At 33.2% G+C, this 24,711-nt stretch overlaps 2 long non-coding RNA genes across 2 annotated transcripts; one reads left to right on the top strand and one right to left on the bottom strand.

Moving 5' to 3' along the window:
* Positions 1–761: 761 nt before the first annotated feature.
* On the bottom strand, positions 762–4,452 carry LOC127850323 (uncharacterized). Its single transcript, XR_008035202.1, has 3 exons — positions 4,292–4,452; positions 3,589–3,654; positions 762–895 (listed from the first exon to the last, which is right to left on the bottom strand). It is a non-coding gene; the product is annotated as an uncharacterized LOC127850323 (long non-coding RNA).
* Positions 4,453–10,466: 6,014 nt separating this feature from the next.
* On the top strand, positions 10,467–13,339 carry LOC127850319 (uncharacterized). The gene is made up of 3 exons (XR_008035197.1): positions 10,467–10,996; positions 11,313–11,493; positions 11,851–13,339. It is a non-coding gene; the product is annotated as an uncharacterized LOC127850319 (long non-coding RNA).
* The last annotated feature ends 11,372 nt before the right edge of the window (positions 13,340–24,711 follow it).

Here is a 24,711-nt window from a genome sequence, read left to right as displayed (position 1 = left end):
AAATACAATTAAGTCATTTAGTATTAAAACAAGAAAAGTGTTGGCTAATGCTATACTTATCTGTACATTTATATCTATTATCTTTACTCCATTTTCAGAGATGTATTTTCATAAGCCAATATGCGGATCACTAATGTAAGAAAGTGTCGTCCCAGATTAGCATGTGAAATTCACATAAGCTAATAAGGGAGGGTACTTTCTGACTAGACTGGATTTTCGTTAAGAGGATTATTTGTTCAATGAAAAATACCTTTAAGAGGAAAGTGTTGTCCATGATTAGCCTGTGTGGACTGCACAGGCTAATCTGTGCCAACAATTTAAGCACATGCATAAGGCCCCATTTTTCCACATCACAGCTTATTTATCTATTAGCCAATTTTTCGCTGCATAACAAAAAGAAGGAAAACCATCTGGTAAATTTTTTTATATTTTTTAATTGTATTTATTCTATTAATCACATTACTTTTAAAATGCTATTAGATATGTTTTATTTTTAATATATGTTTCAATAAATGGGAGGCATCAATATTATTATTTAACAATAATATTAATGTCTCACCAACGTTGCAAAAAACACACACACACATATTATTTTACCATGCCTTTACAGATCTTTGATGGTTAAAATCTGTTTAAATTCACACTAGAAAACAGTTTTAAAGTCAATCAACAAGTAAGTTGTAAGGCATAATAAAAATAAATAAAACATTAAACAACTTAAGGGCAACAACTCACTGCTGGTGCAGATCTATAGTTCTCTCCCTTGTTAGTTTCAGCTTAAATGTCCTTCATGTTGCAATACGAGGACATGGAGAGGCTGTGTCACCCTCACAACGCTGGACTTTGATTTGGCTGAGCCTTTCACTACTCCTTTATCTTCTGTGCTTAGCAGTTGCTGTAACATTGAGAAACCAATATGAAGTCTTTTGAACTAGTAAATTAGTAATACACCAGCAATTTTTTTGCCAAATTGAAAAAAGTATCTGTACCACACCAATGAGGAAAATTAGCGTAATAATATCCTACATCGGGAAAATTCTATCTTTTAATTTGGGAATTATAAGTCTTTTTAATTGCATGGAACTTAATTGCACAAATCCAATTAAAATATATTCGTTGACATGCGTTTTTGTTGAAATGTTCAGTTTCAGTGCTCATTTTATTAGTCCACTTGCATATAAGGAAGTGCCTATTATGTGTACTTTATAAAGATGGAAAGAAAAGGCTTTTTTTCACATACCCCTTGGAGTAAAAATTATGTTACAGGTCATTTGCCCTTAATTACTATCATATTACAATACTAGTTTGCCTGTACTTTGATGACGCCTATAAATCTATATTTTCACAGTTACCAATAACAAAACAATATTTTGTCCAAGTTATTTTAAACATTAACTGTGTTTGATATGATATTTTGTGAACAAAATACTGCCCGAAATTTTCAATTTTGTGAAAATGAGTAGCCAACTCTTTAAAAATGACACACTATGTTAAATTGGGAAATTGTGAGCTACTATAAGAATTGCTCAATATGTAAGTTAAATTTTCATTTATATGTACACCGATGTCTCAATTACCAGTTTTTAATCATAGTGGTTTTATACCATATTTGTTCAAATCAGAATTTACAAATACCAACAGACTGGAAGCAGACAAAACTTGAGCCATATTCTGGACAACTGGGCTTAATGAATATGTATAGTACCACATTAGCCTGTGCAGTCCACACAGGCTAACTTGACACTTTCCACCAAGACATGATTTTTGTTTAGAAATAATTTCTTTAAAGCGAAAATTTCCTCAAAAATGGAAAGCATTATCCCTGATAATTCTGAGTGCACACTGCACAGGCTAATCTGTGGATGGTACATAACATGCATTAAGCACCCTTTTCCCATAACAAGGCTCACCTGGTATCAATTTGTACAACTCTGTAACAGACTGTAGCGGGATTTACTTTGAGCCTAATTCCGAGAAAACACTGCTTTATAAATTGTGCACTAAGTGTCTGCCCAGATAAGCCTATACAGCCACACAGGCTTATCAGGGACAACACTTTCTGCTAGACAAATTTCTTTTACTTTACCTTCAATTGGGAATTTTAGGAAGTTGTTTGGGAAAAATACATAGTTCCAGCATTTGATATGGGGCCAATTTTGGCCCCTATAATTGACAAAAATACAATAACACAGTATACACCTCAAGAACTTAACACCTCCTTGCAAACAGGCTCTATAGAACCAAGGCATTCAAAGCTTAACTAAATATCTCACAACTTTTTACAAACTCAACACTGTAAACATGATACATAAAAGAAAAGACACAATTTTAACTTCTATGAAATCATATCATAATCTTGTCCATTTCATATTTAGCATTTTTAATACAGAGGTAACACTGTAAAACCATTATTATGCGTTTGGGGCTATTTTTGTTGATTTTAATGTTTTACCGTGCCACAAATTTATCACAAACACACGGGAAATGAACTGACACAAATTCCTCATTTATTTTTTTAAACTGAGTAATCCACACATTAACTAATAATATGCCCATGAAATACTTTTGTAATCACCAAAATTTGATGAGGAGGAATATCAATGATTATGCAATATACAAACAATTTAAGAGGATATTTTACCATATGTAAGATACAAACAATTTAAGAGGATATTTTACCATATGTACTATATACAAACAATTTAAGAGGATATTTTACCTTATGTAAATTCATTATGTTCTTTACCACCTCATCTTTTTGCATTCTTAATAAACAGGAAAAACACAAAACGGCGTGTTCCTGGTGTATATATGGGTCTGTAAAACGGACCCATACCCGAAGCATTTTATTTGTTTTTAAATAAGTGCCTTACATGTATTAAAATTACAGTGCTTTCAACAGATATTTTTTTCAGGCGGCCCGGGGCCATGGGGGGGGGGGGAGGACTGCACCCTACATATGTGGGTTTGTTTTTTTTCAGAGTGAAATGACGTAATGACAGTGCGTTATGACTCTTCAAGAAAAAACAGCAATAAAGTCATTAATAACGAGATTTAACAAAAATTCTTTTAACCCTTTTCCACATAGATACCCATAATCGCGTCTCGATCGATTCCTTAATACATCCGTATGAAACCATATTTTTTTATCTAATACTGCCAACTTACTACTTTTAGCGTTGCTACTCATTACCCGATACTCCCGTATATTCCATTATTAAAAGGACATTCTGATAAATATTTACCATAAAATTGCTCAAAATTTCCAAGAAACACAAACATTCACCATTTGTTGTCAAATTTTGGCATATATGATACTGTGTAACAATGTGATAAAAAAAGTCCAATCGGAGCGGTTTTTTTTCCACTAAACACGCGTAAATTGCCTGACGTGATGTTCCGGTTTTTATGCATTATAATTATTATATCTCAATCAATCATTATTCATATAAGTTGATATATGAGAAAGAATGATATTAAATTAGTTTTTCCCAAATCAATTGACTTTTCACAGGAAAATATTCCAAACCCACAATGGCATTTTTTCCCAAATGACAAAGAAAAGGATGGACAAAGGGTCTATGTTACCTTCTGCGTAGTCAGGTCATCCTTGTCCCCCACATCCTCAGCATCGTTGTCCTGACTCAGCAGCGACTGTAGCAGCAGAATAGCTTGATGTATTTCTTTTATGTATATTTAGGACTCAAACCAATTTATGAAGAATGTAATTAACACACACATGTTTATATTAATGTAATGAAAATCAAAAACAAATGTTCAACAGCGAAAAACATGGCAAATTAATAAATATTACATCATGTGTTACCTTTCTGTAAACATTGCGTACAATATCAATATATACTCCTCCAAAGATTACTTAAACAATTTCATATTTTAGAAAAAAAAGTATTCATCCATATAAATTTTTTACATGGCATCATGGTGTTTATAGAAATGAAAGTCTAAAAATAGCCTCAGTTGCTATGTACATGTGCATCTATGTACAAATATTACATTTTCAGTTGAAATGATTTGTTTTTTCATGCAAGAACTTTGTTTACACGAACTAAATTTTAGGACCATAATGGCACAAACGTTATGACAACATATAACATAATATTCATTAGATGTAATGTTTAAACAAAAACCCTCACATTGTGTAATTAGATAACAATATGTGTACATAAATTATTTGTATCTTTTAACTACACACTTGCACTACAATGTTGGTATGCTAAACAACACATTGTCATTGAAATATTTATCACTAATTACAACAACTAATACATACATGTACACACTATTCCACTCTGAACACCAGGATTGTGTCGCTATTCCACTGTCCCACAATGATGGATGATGTGGTGCTGCTGTAGCAGACTGACTCAGGGTAACTCAGTCCATCACTCTCCCATGTAGCCAGATTGGCCAGCTCACTCCTCCCCTCGCTGTCCACCTGTAGTACAGTGTTGGACCAGCTTCCACAGACCAGCACCTGGCCTGCAGGGGTCACATGTAGACCATATGGGCCATCTTGTGCTGGGTTTTTCAATGTAGCCAGGAGTGTTCCATCCCTGGCCAGGGTGAGAGGCTTGTTCTGGGACCAGCTGGTGATGTACAACCTGTCCCCTGTGGGACTCACAGCACACCGGTTCACTGCAAAACAGAGTAACATCAAGATATTGAGTTACTGTCAATGTTAAATAATCTTATTAAACATACTGCAGTGATATTGTATTATGCATATGTTGTTATAAATAGGCCTTTACACATCTAAAATATATGCATACATTTCAATGATTCAATAGTTAAGTGTGACAATAAACTTCAGTAGCAGAGCTATTGTGTTAACGTTTGACATGTTGAAATGGGACTGGTGAATTAGATATGAATTGAAGCAAAATTACACAGATTGAAAAAATTACACATACAGAAACAATTGTACAGTTCAATCAACATGTTTATACCATGTTCTATGTGCAGCATGAATAGATTTCCCACACATATATACATTTTATAACCATGTACTGAAATGAGTGAAATTGACCAGAGCAGACATAATTCATACATGTGCCGTGTTACAACAGTATTTGTGTTTTTCAAGTGTTTGTAACAAATAATATTCAACACAACAGTTCTTGACAATTTTCTAGCTAGTTTGTTACCGAACCTATTTCAACAGCAAAATAATTATATGAATATACTTCTATAATTACATTGTAACTAATACATACATTTGAACACTTCATAAAAGAATACAACCACAAAAAAACTTTGTTATATGGTGTTTTGAAATTGTTCCATCTATCAAACATATTGTACATGTACAATCATTAAAAAATCACAAATTAAGACCAGGTCAGAAAGTGTCTCTTTCCCAGGAACTCAGTTTCTATTTAAAGACATGTCATGTAGTGACAGTCAAAATACTTCATTACTCATATTTATAAATCAATATTTCTGAATCTTGTTTTGGCTACTGCAGAAATCAAAGGGCACTTATGAATTCTAGAACAAATAGTTTATAATACATCAGTGGGTTTTCTGCTATGACATCTGAATTTATTTTATTTTCATCTCACAAAGTATATAACTATAATTTATATGATAACAAAACAACAAGATAAATGCCTTATGGGTCAATATTTGTTGATTAAAAAAATAAATCCCAATTCGGTTCATTAAGTCGATAAAAATTTTCAAATATGTAATTGTATGGATTTAAAACAAGAGCACAGCATAACAGGTGCCAACGTTCGGCTGCAAAAGCTTGTCAGATTTGTTTTTTAGAGGTCACAGTGACCTTGACCTTTGACCTAGTGACCCAACATTTGGTGTGACATGTAGAACTCATCAAGGTTCATCTACATATGAAGTTTCAAAGTTGTAGGTAACAGCACTTTGATTTTAGAGCCTATTTAAAGTTTATATTAAAGGTCACAGTGTCCTTTGACCTCGTGACCCAAAAATGGGTGTGGCGTGTAGAACTCATCATGGTGCATGTACATTTAAAGTTTCAAAGTTGTAGGTGGAAGCACTTTGATTTTAGAGCGAATGATAAGGTTTGTTAAAGTTTTATATTAGAGCTCACAGTGACCTTGACCTTTGACCTAGTGACCCAAAAATGAGTTGGCATGTAGAACTCATCAAGGTGCATCTACATATGAAGTTTCAAAGTTGTAGGTGGAAGCACTTTGATTTTAGAGCCTATGTTAAAGTTTTATATAAGAGGTCACAGTGACCTTGACCTTTGACCTAGTGACCCAAAATGGGTGTGGCGTGTAGAACTCATCAAGTTGCATCTACATATGAAGTTTCAAAGTTGTAGGTGGAAGCACTTTGATTTTAGAGCCAATGTTAAGGTTTTAGCACGACGCTTACGACGGACGACGAGCTGGCTATGACAATACCTCGGGTTCTCTCTGAAAACAGCCGAGCTAATAACAAAATTTGACTAGACTCCTTTTCCCACAATGGCTAGAAAAATCCCTGTACATAATACAAATGTTATCAGGATGGATTCACCATGATTCTTACCTTTATATTCAAATGACCTATATAGACTGCAGACATGTTTGCCATTCAGTGTGTATTTGTGCAGTTCTTCACCAGAGGTGACAAAAAGGTCTCCTTGGTGATGGGCGATACCTCTACATTCATGTTGTAACTGAAACTTCCTGCCAGGAACAAGCTTTCCCTGGTTGACAGTGATAAACTGGACCTCATGTATGTTGCTAATATTCACAGCCACTGCAACCTCACTGGGTGTGATCAAACAAATGTCAATAGGCCTAGCATTCACATCCCAGTGACTCACCACCTGGTTTTGCTGGTTTAGCAGCTTGACATTCTGATTGTCCCTGTCTACAACCAGTACCTGCCCATCGGGAAGAACACATATGCCTCTGATATAACATACATCTTTATCACTTGGTATTCTAACATTGTGCTTAGTAATACTCTGGACATTTAACACCTTGTCTGACTTTCCTAGAAGAGTCAATGCCTGCTGTATTATATGCTTACATTTTATGCTGGCTATAAGGCAGAGCTCCTTATTATCTCCAATTTTCTGAACAATTTCATGGAAATGTGACAAGTCATTGTGAAAACTGGTGCATTTATGAATAGAACTTGTAACTGACCCTTTTATGCTTATAACTTCCTCTTTTATCTCGTTTAGTTCCTTCACAGTAATATTATCAAATTCATTCAAGATAGAAGGAACACTCCAACACATTTCTTCTTTTAAATTTTTGCCCGATGTACCCACAGAACTATTACAACACTTATCTATATTAGTATTTAAATTGCCACGCAATTGTTCTATCATGACTGTCCCATGTTCCTTGTATGTTCTCTGCAATGACTGAACACTGGCCTCCTGATTTATCTGTAGGCTTTTGATTCCCCCCATGACAGTTTTGAGCTCCACTGACAGTCCCTGTAGGTCTGTGGGCTGCGAGTTGGTCAGCTCCGAAATCGGGGTCACTTTACTGCACCTGCTAAAATAAACAATTAATACATGAACATACCAAGGAATAGTCAGTAAAATAATGTTATGCTTCAAACAAGTATAGTGTCAAATAACAAGAGCTGTCAGAGGACAGCGCGTTCGACCATTCGAGTGCTTGACAATACAACATAAGCCATAATGGGGAAATTGTTCATAATCAATAATTTATAAGAGATCTTTCAAAAATAAAAAATAAAAAATATATTATAATTAAAAAATGGGGGGGGGTAGGGGGGTGAGAGGGGGCTATAATGTGGGGTGTGGTAATTTATTAGATGTTTAAAAAAAAATGGGGGGGTAGGGGGGGTTGAGGGGAGTATAATGTGTGTGGGGTAATTAATTATTTGATGTTTAAAAAAATATTTTTTTTTTGGGGGGGGGAGGTTGAGGGGGGGGAGGGATTCTGGGTAGGGGCGTGGGTAATTGTTCGGGTGGAATCTATTGTGGTATTCAGGTAAGTGTTGTTTTGTCAAAGTAATAATAAAATGTGATCATAAAATAAGAATTTATGGCAAATTAAGCAAAATTGTCAATTATCTAAGTGTAAAAGGGGCCATAATTATGTAAAAATGCTTGATACAGTGGTCTGCTCCTGTTTATAAAATGTTTAAAAAATGTGAAAAAAAAGTGAAAAAAAATAGTCGCTTACATTTTAAATATTGAACATTTGCATCGCAAATTCATCAAATTTGTGCAAAAAAAAGCCATTTGCTAATGAAGAAAAAGCCCCTAGTCTATTATAAAAAGGTTTTCAGTTTAAAGAAATTCTTAATTATTTTTTATCGGCCATTTCATATGCCTATATTATCATTTTTAGATGGTCGCTTTAGCGACCGTCTAAAGTGCTTAGTGTGAAATTCAGGTCGATACGGCCTAGGTATGATTAACCCATTACCCGCTTGCGTATCCGCGCAAGAAAGAGTTGTATAATTTATGCAAGAGGTTTGAGTTCTCCAATTATGTGTATTCACAAATGGAAACATTATATTAATATCGTGTTACATTCAATATTTTCGAACGGTGTTTTATAGAAAAGAATCAATAAACAATGATCGTATTGTACGTGTCGCGGAGGAGATTGTTTATGAATGATTAAAATAGTCCACTTTCTGCTTTGTGTGCGTGACGTAGTATTTTCCCTCAGCTCATTCATAAATCTGAGACTGTCGATAAACAAAGGGGAGTCCGTGTGAGAATAACGCAATAGTATAAGGTTACACTTGTTTATATTCCCAGGTCTCAATTAATAATACGTTGACCACGAGTTCAGCAATTATTACAGGGATACGATAGACAACATAAAAAAATGTTTCATTATCGCTGAAACTGTTGAAAAACATTTAAATATAACAATAATATTATCTTAAAAATGTAGTCTTGCTGTTTTGAAATAAGGTTTGGAATTTTGTTTTTTAAATAACTTAATTCAAAACAAAAGTTTAATTATAGTGTTTTTAACTTGTTAGTCGCATATTTACCGCATTATAATGTGTGTTATAATAGGTAAACCATACATTAGTAAAATTCAATCTGCCTTTGCACATAGAAGGAATGGGTCAATTAGGTGCTGCGCTTCCTTTGCTTACTTCAGTTAGAGGTCAATTATTTACGTAATAGCAATCACAAGGCTCCGGCTTCAAAGGAATTGCGGAGCGTTCTTACATAAAAAAAGTCGTAGTCGCCTGGTATTTGCGTTTTGCGTCCTATTTGGTCACGTGGTTCTTTTTCGCGGGTGTTTTTTCATTCATGATATGAGGCTATTAATAGATGCGCCTGTCGATAAACAAAGGAAAGTTTACAGGTTATAACAACGCAATAGGTTACGCTCTCGCATACAACTCAATGACGTAGTACAGGTCGTAAATTGAGAGATTCGGGAAAAAGTTGACGCTTATTTATATTCTCAATTCATAAAACGTTGAACATAAGTTCAACAATAACTTCAGCGATACGATAGACAAAAAAAAGTTTCATAATTGCTAAACCCGAATATAACAAACAATTTATAATAATAATACGATTGCAATAGTAGAAGGTTAGAAGAAGGTAAAGCTTGTTTATATTCACAGTTCTCAATACATAGACAGTTCCCTTCTCGAAATAAAATACGCTTTTTAACAAAATACACTTTAAGAAGTGCATTTATTCTGCGCTTTCTCCAAAAAAGTGTATTTTTTCTGCGTCTTTCGTTTTAAAAGTACACTTAAGTGCATTAAAGTGTATTTTTCGAAATTAGAGCGCGTTTTTTCATAATCTTTTGAATTGCCAAGTGTATTTTTTCTGTACTTTTATATGATTGAGTGCGTCTTTTCAATGGAAGTGTATTTTTAACTATATCTTTTCCAAGACAGTGTGTCTTTTCAATTTAAGCGTATTTAAGTGTATTAATAAGTGTATCTTTTCTGGGTCTGAACATATTTTATACTTTTCATACATTATATATTAGTAGTAAAAATTTTGTAGTATTTACAAAAACAACACAAATACAAGTGTTATGTATGACATTATCAAATGTTTATTGATTATTTGAAAACATCAAGAAAATAATACTATTCATAATAAATTTTTTAACAACAATGCTTAACAGCTTTAAAAAGCACAAGTTCAACTAAATCAGGCTGTGGGTCACTTATTAAAAATATTGAACGTGTCAAAAATATTATGTGGGCTTCTGGCAAGCCCACATAATATTTTTGACACTTTGAATATTTTTAATATTTAAATTATATTTTCTCAAATTTCTTATACTGATATTTAACCCAAATAAAATTAATATCTACCACATTGTCTACTAAACACATTTTTTAAAGGCAATTAAAATAATATTTATAATAGAATTATAATTTTCTAACACCTTTCAGTATGTCAAATTGAAATATTCACAAATAAATATAATATGCTAAGGGTTATGTGCATGTATTGTAATTTGTGATTTCATAAACAATAAACAGATTGTCATTTCTCAGTAATGATATTCAATTTAAGGTCACAAAGAGAAGAATTGTTATCAGTGATGTGTATTATTCCATAAATATTTTGGTGTTGAAATTTGCCTTTATCAGTAGATATATCTCAAGCTGACACAACAGATAAAAGATCAGCTCTCCCCCAATTAAATCAAATATGCATCATAAACACTAATCTCTTATCAGTGATGCAGCAATGCCTAACAAAGGGGTGCATATCATCTGCATACTTTTGATTGGTTGATAGTTTTTGTTTTGAAAACAAGCCACTTTTGATTGGTTTAGGGCACAGGAAGTAAATTTGTTTAAACAAGCAGGTGTCAGCAACTGATAATGAGCTACATTTTTAGACATGATTTAGCAAATTAAGATTTTAAATTGTACTTGTAGTGTCAAATGTCTTGAAATACTGTCAGCATGAAGTATTGTGTGATGAAAACAAAGTGTATTTACTACAATGTAGTAAATCAAAGGAGGTCCAAAGTGGCTGGATACTGAAGAACAGTTGTAACAGGTTTGTATTTTTATTTCTGCATCCCTTTTTTAATTAAGTTCATTGAATTAATTATGATCATTATCATGTTTATGTATTGTCTCTGGTATAAGGATAAGTAAATGCATTGTAATTTTAAGGAAAACTAACACCAATTGAAACAAAAATAGATAAATATACAAATTAAAAAGTGTTAATGTTGTGTACAGTGAATTATTATGGCTGTGTTTTATGGTTATTGTCATCTTAAACTTTATTTATAGCTAAGTCTGGTCATTACTGAATGGACTTCTTTCCCTCATATTTCAATGAGAACTTTTATATTTTGATTTTAAAGGTAAAACTCTTGCCCCAAGGAAAGAATGTGCATTATCACCTGCTAAAAAAGGAAGAAACAGGGGGATACTGACTGATGTATGGACTTTAACACCAGGTTTTTACCCTTCAAGAGTTGGCCAACTAGAGTGAAGCAGGAGAGTGGGCTGTGCTTGACTAAGAAAAGCTGGATTTGTTGAGAGGTAAAACTATACAGGTTATTGCATTTAAAATGCATCACACTTCCAGCCAGTCCAGACAGCCAAATGAGACCATGCATCTTAGTTCATTTTCAAACTGTATTGTCTACAAAACGCTATTTCTTTGATGATAAGAGTTTAGTCACATGTGATCACAGGATGAAAAAATTGCAAAAATAAACAAACAAAAACAACAAGCAAACAAACTTGCATTGATTTAAATTTCTAATTATAATCGCAACAAGATTACCATTACAGCAATATTTCATAGTTAAGTGAAACAAAAACCTTACAATTTAACAAGTATGAAGAATGCCTCGCCCTTTTGATAGTGTGTGATATCATGTTTATCTTTTGCAGATCAATACGCATTCAAGATCCTTAAGAAGAGAAGGACACAAGCAACATCAGTGGTAGATGTCACTCCAGCCCCTGCTTTTCCGGTCTCGCCTGCTGCTTTCCAGGTCCCTCCAGCTGCCAAGATCAGGTCTAGGCACTGGCTGCCATCCAGGTCCCCCTGGCGGTTGCGGTCGTGTTCTCAAATGGCTGCTGTACTGGACTACTGGTCCCACCACCATATTCGGTCAAGGTCTCTCCAAATGCTGAAGTCCAGGTTCCTCCGGCCACTGCGGTTCAGGTACCCCCAACAGCTGTGACCTAGTTCTCTGCAGCAGCTGCGATCTAAATATATTGACCCACTGCAGAACACTGCGGTTAATCGTTTTTTCCATACAATCTTTCACAAATGCCTCATTTTATAATGAAGTGTACAATTCTTATGTTCATATTTGTTTGTGTTATAAAGATGATTTTCCTGCCCATTGTGTTTTTTCCCCTTAAAACTGCATGGGGCTATTACTTTTTTTACTGAAACATATCAGCACAAAATTGTAAAAGACTTTAACATACTTTAATACAAAAAAGTGTTTAAACCCACAGGAAACCACCTTGCCAAAAACCCACAAAAACTTACTGAGCAGGTTATTGTTTGCCAAAACCTAGCGAGTGTGCGTTTCATTGTCCATATGCTTATAAATTTAATAATTAGAATGAATTATCTTTAATGTATTTTTTTTAGATATATAAACTCAAGAAACTTACATAATTTTTGCGCCACATTACAAGTTTATTTGAATTTGTGTCACTCCTAAGATTTTCCCAAGGCCTCCGAATGTCTCTCTTACCCTCTGAAAGTGTTTGTGTTTAGAAATTATTTATAACGTTATTTTTAATAAATAAATCTATTTCAGACTATAAAATACTGTTCTAGCTGTTGATATGTCCCCTTTATAGTTAAAACTGAGATAACTTGTGAGTAAATAGTTGTAAATGGTTGTATATATTTCCAAGTTTGGAAAGTTATGTAGATCTCAAATGTGCTTTCATGTCCATAGTGCTTATATATTTAATAATAAGAACGAATTATCTTTGATGTCATTTTAGGTTTTTTCACATAAACTCGAAAAACTTACATAATTTGTGCGCCACATTACAAGTTTGGCAAGAAAAAATCTTTAACAATATTAAAAACCATGTGAGGATTGAGAAAGATTTAAAAAAAAACTATTTTGCTATTTGACAATTTGGTAAGCCTACATGTATGTCTTTGTCTTTCAACATATTTTATTTGCCATTGTTATTTATTGTGATATTGTTTGAAAAAATTGTATATTGACATGTTTTTTTTCAATGCATTCTTTGTATGGAACAATGTAAACCAAAAAGTATAGGGACAGGGGGAAGCAGTTGCAGAGGAAAGCGGAAAAGCTTTTAAGCACCCATAGAATGGCCTTAACTACTTGTTTATTTTAAAATGATTTATGTGAATAAATGTGTTTATTTCAAAGTTTATTTGCTGTTGTTCTCTCAGATCATATTTAAACCGGCCACTTTTCATATCCAAATGAATGTTTTTTAATAGACATTTTCAAAGATACACTTAAGTGCACTTTATACACTAAAAATACACTTGAGCGTATTTTTTTCCCCAAATTTTTCAAAAAATACACTAGAGCGTATTTTTTTCAAAAAATACACAAGAGCGTATTTAAGTGTATTTTTTCATGTTTTCCTAAGTAAATTAAAACGCTTAAAATACGCTTCAAGTGTACTTTTTGGGGAACAAAAAAAAACGGTAAGCGAATTAATACACTTAAATACACTTAAGCGTATTAATTCACTTAAAAACACTAAAGTACACTTTAAAATACACACAAAAGTGCATTTATACACTCAAAAAGTGTATTATTTGAACAGAAAAATGCACTTGTTTAGTTAAATGCGCTTTAAAGCGCATGTTATTGGCACCATATTTTTTTCAGCAAAAAATACGGTGCCAATAACATGCGCTTTAATGCGCATTAAAAGCGCATTTAATGCGCATTTAGTGCACTTTTTCGAGAAGGGTTGGATATGAGTTCATCAATTACTACAGGCATACTATAGGCAACCTCGAAAATGCTTTTTAATCGCTAAAACCGAAAACAACTTAATATATCATATTAAATATATTTATAACAATAAATGTCTTTTAAAAATGTAGTCGGCGTATACTTTGAAATAAAGTTAGCAATTTACTTTTCTAAATAATTAAATACAATTAAACAAAAGTTAAACTATTGTGTTGTGTTTTTCACTTGTTAGCAGCATATTCATCGCATGAAATGTGTGTTAGCATTTTTAACCACACATTAGTGTGAGTAAATAAAAAAATATACTACGGGAGAGCACTTCATATGTGTCCTCATATGCCTTGTTATGAGTATCTTTCTTCACTATTGAAATATATCGTATGTTTATATTTGATTTAAACGCAGTTTTCTTTCGACACATTTAAATCACACGTCAATAGCGCCGTCATGCGAAAATGGGTCTTATGCATTTCGGCAAGCGTTTGTTAAACCCAACATGTGCTTTTGCGCAGTCAGGCCATAGGCGATGCTGTTCGCTTTAAAATCACTCAATATGTTATGTTTCTCCTTACCAGAAGGAGGGATAGCTGAGTGGGCTATTTATATGATGGGCACATATGGAATAAGACCCATTTTCGCATGACGAGTGTCATTACAAATCTATTTGCAAATTGAAAATGCCACATTTAAGAACAATGCTTTTTGATACAAAATTGAATTGAAAATAGCAAACGTGTTAATAATGGCAGCCTATCCACACATTAAGGAATGATTTCCAGACGTGCTGACCAAGTACGGCAAACATTGTGGTATGATAATTAAACGATTTTCTCTGTCTGACACTATACTATTTCGCTAATGATTGTTTTCTCATCTTGGAGGCGAAAGTGAAATTCTGCGAGATAGATTGTAACGCGTAATTGTAACAGGGCCACAATTTGTGTCGTTTGAGCATACAGAAAGTAGTCCGGAATTCCTTACACTGAACAGTGCTACATCCTTTGAATTGAGCACATACGCAGTGATGTAGCAAAAATTCAGAGGTTGTATCTCGAATCAGCTTATTAAATATTCGAAAATATTCATGCGTGTCTGTTGGCCTTATGTAAAAGTCACTACGATGAAAACTGAAACAGCTATGCCTAAAAGCGCATTAGTGCTCTATACCTATGTTTATGTTAGCGTTGTTGACACCGTGTGAACTGCTCGGGTAACAAGTAAAGCATAAACAGCAATGTTTATGTACTTTTATTCCTCCATATACAAGATACGAAGATTATTGTATATTTTGAATTTGTATATGGTGTCAAAAATCAAAAGGTTTGTACACGGAACTTTCATTATGAATTTATATTCTTGGTGAGATAGTCATTTGATATTAGAAAAAAAATATTCCTTTAATATGATGGCGACTGCAAATTTTCTATATATTAAGTTATCATTACCATTTTCATCATACTTTCTATGATTTCAGAACTTCCAAAAAGCATGTTGTTTTTTATTTTGTCTTACCGGTAGTTATTTCTATGAAATAATAAGGATGATAAAAAGTGCACACAAAACTCGCCCTGTGCGCTATGACACACACTTTATAAAGTTGAATGGCGTGTGTTCATTTCAAACTTGCGATTGATTTTCAAAAATGAATTGCGTGTTAAATTATGCAATAGCGAACATCTTCAGTGCCTTCAGCGCTTTGATTTTGATAATGATATTGTGTGCCTGTCTAAATTGTAATTTGTTCAAGTTGTGCTATAAAAATGTTATTTTAATAATCTCTATTTTGACATTTTGTCTCATGTTGGGTTTGTAAGGTTTTATTATAGAATATATATATTTTTTAATTTTATTTGCAGGAAGTTGCAACCACACCTTTTGATTGGTCATGATGATCATTTTCCCAAATTCTTGGCAAAACAGTTCTAGCCTTATCAGTTTAACCGGTCTCAGTCTTTCTCTGCCTCTCAAAGAATTCAAGATATACCCATGCTGCATTCCAGCACAGCTTCAAATCAACCCATCTAATTACTTTTTTTGGAAAGGTGAAACTTTTTTCAACAGATTTATTATTGAGTAAAGTGTTTTTATGTTATTGTTTTATCTTTGAATGTTATAAATCTTAATTCAAATAAATAGTCTAATAATATTTTATAATTTTTAGATTTAGATTTTTATTTTAAAAGTAGTTGTGAAATGAGTGCTTAATTATGTTTTTATAAAGGTTTCTTTATTTCATTTTCAGGTTAACTAGAGTACTATAGACTACCAATGTACACAAACATTTTCTGTTTTGTTAAAGATGTGGAGACAGAACCAGTTTTATGTAAAATTATGATTTTAGACACTTAAAAATTGAATAGTTCATGTATTATTAGATATCATATGGCAGGTATTGACTAAGAAAGAATCTTTATTGTTTAGAATTTTTCTAAAAACTTGAAATGTTTATGTACATGTGTATTATAAGTAATGGCAGGAATTGACTAAGAAAGCATCTTTATTATTTATAATTTTTCTTTGTTGACATAAATTTTTTGTGTATGATAATCACTTTTTTGCCTTGCTATTTAAAGAGTGACACAAACAAGGAACTCATTTGCATCTTTAAAGTATAAGTCGTCCTGAATTCTTCTTTTGATCAAATCTGTCATGTTTATTTTTTTTATTAAAACCTATTAAGTTTATTATAGTTTCTTATTAAGTGAAGCAAGTGAGGCCCAAATTTGTATTTGTTTTATTTTTCCCATAGATGAATGCTCATTTCTTTCATGCTTTCCATTTTTTATAAACTTAAAGTTTTAATTATTACTTACTAGTTATGGATTTTCTGAATACAATATGAATGGTTCAGTTTGTTTACATTTTAACGACGTAAGCGATATTCCACGCCTCCAAAAAAGTAGTTCTCAGTATGGGCGGGACTATTAAGAAAACATTGAACGCTGCATAAAATAATGGTGAACTGAGTGACAAATGTGGGCGGAGTTAAAAAAATTATATTAATGGGCAGAGCTTAAAAGTGTTATCGGATGGGGTATCCAATAACACTTTAAAAGATCATGTCAGCGTCTCCAACGTAAATGTGCAGTAGTGGCATAATACAAAAATATATCAGGCAACGTTATATCATGCATGCAGATATCAATGATAAAAAGAGAATAACAGGTTACTGTCCCATCGTTTTGTAATGTATCAAGCGAGGCTTATAATAATATAATGGCGAGGCTTGTCGAGCCTAATATATTACAAATGCCAAGCCTAATGTATTACAAAACGATGGGACAGTAACCTGTTTTTCTGTTTATCATACCATATTTTCCTTAAAATCTGCAAAATAATCAATTTTTTATATTTAAAATATACGGATCCCTGCTGATTCTGCTGATCGGGCTTTTAAACGTTGACATACATGTAACAACGGCGTTGGAAAAGAGGACACATATAATCGTTTAGAGAAAAATAGTTGTTTTTACTACGAATGGGAAGAGTGCACCCGCTTTAATTATAAACGTCTTTTATTGGAGATCAGGAATGGAATGCAGCGACAACATTTAATGTTTAATTAAGACACATTTTTCTTTAACACATTCAAATAACACTATTACATCCCTGTCATGCAAAAATTGGTCTTATAGCATATTTGGCCAGTGTAGCTCAAGATTTCGTGATATCTCCTGAGTATCCTCTACATAATGCATATCCTGAAAAGTCTGCTGGACTGGAGCTACGCTGGCAGCATATTGCATAAGACCCATTTGTACATGACACTTTTATTTACAAATCTCTGCATCTTGTAAATGGAACATCAAACCACAATACTTTCTTATAGATAAATTGAATTCATACTGTGTTATTTATAGCAAAATGGCAAATGTCAGTTGCCTATTCTGGATTACAGGAAAGATTTTCAAACAGACTAAGTGCGTACATGTACGTCACGTATGTGTGGCTAGACAATTCAATGATTTCAGATCTAGCATGCAAACTATATTATTTTGGTAATTGAAAGACAAATGCAAGACAAACAACATTTACCTATATAATTTAGGTTTTCAATAATTTATTTCCATAAAATTCATGGGATCGTTATTTGATATCTTAAAAAGCAATATTGTATTATCAACATGAGGAATTTATTAATAGTACAGTCCATCTTCCCCTGACAATTTGACCAAGCATGGACCCTGAACTTATTGGAGACAAAATTTATCTGTAATGCCTAACTGTAACTGGGCCAAAATGAATATGAAAAGAAATGTCAGCATTTCCCTACTCTGATTAGTGTTTCATCCTATGTTGCCAACGTTCTGGGGGATACTGTTCAAATCAGCCAATGGAATGAATCGAGTGTATTCATTTGGGTTTGTTGGCATTATGTAAGGATCATTTAAGGTAAAAGCTGGGTTTTTAAAAGATGTTGAATGAATTTATGTTTTGATATTACCCACTACTGTTAAGGCTATGACATATATGCTCACTGGGTGTACAGTAAATCATATGCACTAATGACAAGGTCATGACCTTGACCTTTGACCTAGTGACCTGAAAATCAATAGGGGTCATCTGCGAGTCATGATCAATGTACCTATGAAGTTTTATGATCCTAGGCATAAGCGTTCTTGAGTTATCATCCGGAAACCATTTTACTATTTCGGGTCACCGTGACCTTTGACCTAGTGACCTCAAAATCAATAGGGGTCATCTGCGAGTCATGATCAATGTACCTATGAAGTTTCATGATCCTAGGCCTAAGCGTTCTTGAGTTATCATCTGGAAACCATCTGGTGGACGGACATACGGACGGACATACAGACCGACATGTGCAAAACAATATACCCCCTCTTCTTTGAAGGGGGGCATAACAATGTATAGGGCTCTTAAACCAGGCAATCACTTTTTCTAGGTAATCGAAGTAATCTAGGTAATCATAAGTAGTTTCTTGACAGCTTTAATTTCTTATTGTAGCTGGATAGAAATTTCTTCAATATTGGCAACAAAACACTAGACAAGAATTCTAGTACACATAAAGGTAGTCTTGTCTAAAAGGCTTGTGAGAATTGCTCATGCAGTGTGACTGATCTGACAATGATTATAGAGCTCATAATTTGTGTTGAATGCACTTTGTTAGAAGTTAAAACAATACAATCATAAATCAAACATGAGCTCTACTTTGGACAAAGAACTCAGTGTATAATGTAAATCTATTCTATAATAACTCCAAGCTAAAATACCTCTCATACCTGAGCATTTAATATATACTAAAATTTAGTTCTGTACTGTTTGAATTAAAACCCACCTTCAAACTTCTTGTTTTTCTGACGCATGGTTATTAAGGACACAGGTTATAAATGTCATCACAGGAAATATTAAACTCCCATGAATAAGAAGTTCAGGAAATTTCTCAATTATACAGTATTTCTGTGAATGCAAATAACAAGTCCAGAAAAGACAAAATTTCAAATTAATTTCCAATAATTTGAAAGAAAGTGTAGTCGTAAAATTTCATTGTATTTGATACTTTTCACAAAAACTTCGGGAAAAATGTGTTTGTTAAAATACAATAAATCAAAAATGCAAACTTGACAATACTTAATTATCATTAAAATTGTGACATTATATAGTTCATTGATTTCTAAACACGTTTATGTGCCGAAGTATTTCAGAAATACCTGTGATCATTGAAGGCACACTTTGTGCAGCACATCTGACTACATGTGGTCTACACATAACATTTCAATTTTGTCGTCCTTGTGCGCTTGACACTTCAATAGAAATTCCTCCACTTGTTTCAAAACTGGCCATTCTTTCATGTCATTCCTTACATACGCTGAATGTCTTTTAAACCACTTATCATGCAAGTGAATACATTTCCCACAATAAAGTTTCAAACATGTTTTGCAGTAAAAATCTGCATTTGCTTGCTCTTTGCATGACGAACAAATAAAATCCTTAACCTCATCAGAGCCTTTGCAATGAGAAGACGTAGACAAGTCCGCCATTTTGATAATTGACATTTTAAGCTAACAAAACGTTCAGGAAAATTCTTAATTTCACAGCATCTCTGTGAATACGAATAACTAGTTCAGAAAAGACATAATTTAAATCTTTTATTAAAAAGTCAAGCAATCACAAAATATGTACTGAACAAAAATCCAGTTAAACCTAAAATGGTTAAGCCATCAAGTATTTTGAACTGAACAGAAACCAAATAAACTGTCAAATGACAATCAATTGTAAGCAGTAAACAGTGTTACTATGTAAACTGTAATGGGACTATTGGGTCATGTGGGTATTGAATATACCAATTGTGGCAAAGAAGATACCGAATTGGAAATTAGATCGTGTTTAACAGATAGATAGGCCAGACTAAATGCAGTGAGTTCGAATGCATATTGATGAATGGACAGAAATATAACAATGTATAAGGCATGTATTTAGTGAAGGCCAACATCACAAATATTGTTCAATATTTTCTAACATGAACACAAAGTCTGATTACATCACAAATATTGTTCAATATTTTCTTACATTAACAGGTTCTCTAGAATTTGTGTGCAAACTTATATTATGATACCAGATCATGTGACATTGCCTTAAACTTTATATGTTTATTACTTTCCACCAAAGAAATCACTAAACCTTGTGACACTGACCTTTGACATGTTGACCTAAACATTAACAAGTGCATTCAGGTTTTCACTAATAATCAACACACCAATTTGCAAGATTGTACACCATAAGCAGAACAAAAATAGTCTACATACCGACCTACAGACCAACCCATAATGGGCATATGCAAAGCATTAATATATACAAACCAATTATTCGAAGGGAAACTTAAGCTCCATTGGTCATTTTCGGTTCGGGTACTACTAAAATTTACCCCTGATACTCCTTAGTATAGTTAAATGTACCCCGGGTACGGAAACTATACTGAAACGTAACCTAATGCTAAATTGGTCTTTGTCAGCTTTTTTCAAATTAATTATATGAATTCATATTTATGTCAATATTCTGTTAAATGACCTTTATATTATCGAAACTCCTGCTCAAAAAGCATTTTGACGACATTGGATTTTAGGCGGGAATGCATCTCTGGTACAGTCTCAATTGACCGGATACGTGTTAGTATATTTTCGGTATGCGGGGTACATTTAAGTATTATTAAGAGTACCCAGGGTACATGTAAGTACCCGAGCTGACAATGACAAATCAAGTGAAACATAAATACATATATAGGAACTTAAAAACATTGATTTTAAGTTTTGTAAGTTTTAAATTTAAATTAAAGTAATTCAAGAATGCCAATATCAAAACTACTATTTCACACAAATCTGACATACAAAGTGCACAAAAAGTAATACAAATAATATGTTGATAAATTTCCAATGCTTATTGGAATGGGTTAAATAAACCATGCATTGGCTAATTTGCTTAAATATCATATCGAAAATTCTTCAGCTTAAAGGATAAATAATACAAATTAATGGATGTGGATATTTGAGCATGTCTATTTCACACAAAGAAATTTTCTTTAAAGAGTATCTCATTTGCTGAGTTATTTAAAATTTTGTGCGGAATATTGATAAGTTTTAAAACATCATAGAAACTTGTTCAACCAAAGAACATTAGTTTGTTTTCCATAAAGCTGTTTAAATTGTTTAAGAACTAAAGGATTACAGTAGCTTAAAGGGGTATAACAACAATATTTTCCACTTACCATAAAAATTATTTAAGCAATACATATTCTCTCTTTTCAAGCAGACATTTATAAAGGAACATCGTTATATTTATTTATTTTTTAAACAAGAGGGCAAAGAATGGCATTGATCGCTCACCTTTGTAATGGGGCATGGCCAAATTTTACCCCAGGGGCATGTGTTGAACAGTTTTTTATCGAGGACCAAACAATATCTGACATCACATACCAAATTAAATGTGTGCTTTGTGTATCTTAAGTTGTTATGCTACGATATACATGTACACTATGAAATATTTCAGTGTAAACAACTACAGACATGGTCAATTTGAACCCTAAATAATGATTGAATCAAACTAAGTACAGGACAACTATATGATGTTACATGCCAAATATTACACCTCCCACTTGGCTTGTAGAGAGGATTTTAAAAATAGTTCAACTACATGTATGTAGGTCTATATCAATTATGCCACTATGCGTCTTTTTAGTGGAACACATTTGGATTTTACATACAAAATATCAACGCTGTAGACACTGTGGTTTAACAGAAGAAGTTATTATGCTAAATAAATCCATACAAAAAATGTGATTCTTGGGGAATGGTCAATTTTTTTTACCAAGGGCTCCATTGAACATACAATGTAAAGCCTTTAAATTTTGAATCTTATTTAGAATGGTTTGATTTAAATTAACTTTTACTCTCTGAGGGACTACACATGTATCAAAATAGTATCTATTTGGTAAAGGGTTCATTGTATTCTACATGTACATTTATTTAGGGTGATTTCATTTGCAGTTGCACACATGCTATGCTTTTCTTGAATGTGTTCAATGTTTTGTTTGCCTTATGTATTTATTAGTGCCTCGGTATGGTTGAGGAAGATAATATTCATTAGTTAAATGAAAATCCTCCCAGGCATGTTAATGTTACAAATAAGACACTTTAACCTAGAGCTTGGATTTTTTTTGACACATTTTCTGGTAGTCAGGGAAATATAAAATATAAAGTAACAGGCATTAAAATCTTTTTAGGAATGCAAAAATTACAGAAATGATACTAATTTCAGACAGAATACTCACACACACACAAGAAGTCAGGCATAGACTTACAGTGTGACTAACATGTGCCCTTTTTCAGGAGTCTAAACATGTCCCAGGGCTATATATAACAAGCGTATTTGCCTTATTACGCAATTAAAATAAAGTGGACCAAAACACAAAACTTAACCAAATTTTCAACTATAAAGGGCCCATAATTCCGTCAAAATGCCAGTCAGAGCTACATAGCTTTGCCTGCACAGTCCCCTTACGATATATAGTAAGTGTTGAAAGTATGAAAGCAATAGCTTTGATACTTTAGGAAAAAAGTGGACCTAAACACAAAACTGAACAAAATTTTCAATTTTCTAAGTATAAAAAGGGCACATAATTCAGTCAAAATGCACGCCAGAGTTATCTAACTTTGCCTGCCCAGTCCCCTCATGATAGTAAGTAAGTGTACCAAGTTTGAATGCAATAGCATTGATACTTTCTGAGAAAAGTGGACCTAAACGCAAAACTTAACCGGACGCCGACGCCGACGCAGACGCTGACGCCAAGGTGATGACAATAGCTCATAATTTTTTTTCAAAAAATAGATGAGCTAAAAATGGACCAAAACACAAAACTTAACCAAAATTTTCAATTTTCTAAGTATAAAAAGGGAACATAATTCAGTCAAAATGCAAGCCAGAGTTATCTAACTTTGCCTGCCCAGTCCCCTCATGATAGTTAGTAAGTGTACCAAGTTTGAATGCAATAGCATTGATACTTTCTGAAAAAAGTGGACCTAAACGCAAAACTTAACTAAAATTTTCAATTTTCTAAGTATAAAAAGGGCACATAATTCAGTCAAAATGCACGCCAGAGTTATCTAACTTTGCCTGCCCAGTCCCCTCATGATAGTAAGTAAGTGTACCAAGTTTGAATGCAATAGCATTGATACTTTCTGAGAAAAGTGGACCTAAACGCAAAACTTAACCGGACGCCGACGCCGACGCAGACGCTGACGCCAAGGTGATGACAATAGCTCATAATTTTTTTTCAAAAAATAGATGAGCTAAAAATGGACCAAAACACAAAACTTAACCAAAATTTTCAATTTTCTAAGTATAAAAAGGGAACATAATTCAGTCAAAATGCAAGCCAGAGTTATCTAACTTTGCCTGCACAGTCCCCTCATGATAGTAAGTAAGTGTACCAAGTTTGAATGCAATAGCATTGATACTTTATGAGAAAAGTGTACCTAAACGCATAACTTAACCGGACGCCGACGCCAAGGTGATATCAATAGCTCATATTTAAAAAAAAAAAATAGATGAGCTAAAAAACAAAAAAACCTAGGGGGAAACTAGTTGAGAGCTAAACAACCTGATACCCATGTGACAACAAACTACTCGAAACATACTCATTTTTGTTTAATGATCATGTACGTTTAAATATATAAAGTGTAGATTTTAAATAAACTCAATGATGTATTTATACAATATCAATAATTATTGCATGTACACTCTTGTATCTATAAGCACGACACAATAGGAGAAAACTCCCTGAGAAAACATCTTTCTATAAAGAGAGTGTAAAGTTTTATTTCAATTAACGGCATGACCATACTTTCTTATATTTAAGTATGCATGGTTGGAAAGATGAGGTCATAATCGTTTGTAAAAACACCATTTAAAATCCTGTATGTGTTTTAACTCAAAATATTTATCTTTTGGTCATATTCTGTCTTTTATAGGGTAAACTCAGTATAAATGTAGCATCATGTCAGTGTAGGCCATGTCAGATGTTATAGGACGCCAGAAAATGGCTTATTTATATGTTATTTTCTCGACCCCTTAAACGTCTACGTTGGATGTGATTTCTCAGTCTTTGGGAATATGTGAGCCTGTCCGTCCAAAAGGTGAATTTCTTGTCAGCCAAGGTTTAGCGATCATCAGTTTGCATCATATACTATTTTTCTGCAATAGATGATCAACTGCTCCAATTGAGCTGACAATTGTTTGTTTGTTGGGTTTGAATGAAATGAATCATGTTATCAAAACATTTACGGGCCCTTAATTTTAC

Source organism: Dreissena polymorpha, chromosome 11 (genome assembly GCF_020536995.1).
Source record: "Dreissena polymorpha isolate Duluth1 chromosome 11, UMN_Dpol_1.0, whole genome shotgun sequence".
Taxonomy (NCBI): Eukaryota; Metazoa; Mollusca; class Bivalvia; order Myida; family Dreissenidae; genus Dreissena; species Dreissena polymorpha.
The sequence above is the reverse complement of the archived record's forward strand: the minus strand, read 5'-3'. Positions and strand labels throughout refer to the sequence as shown.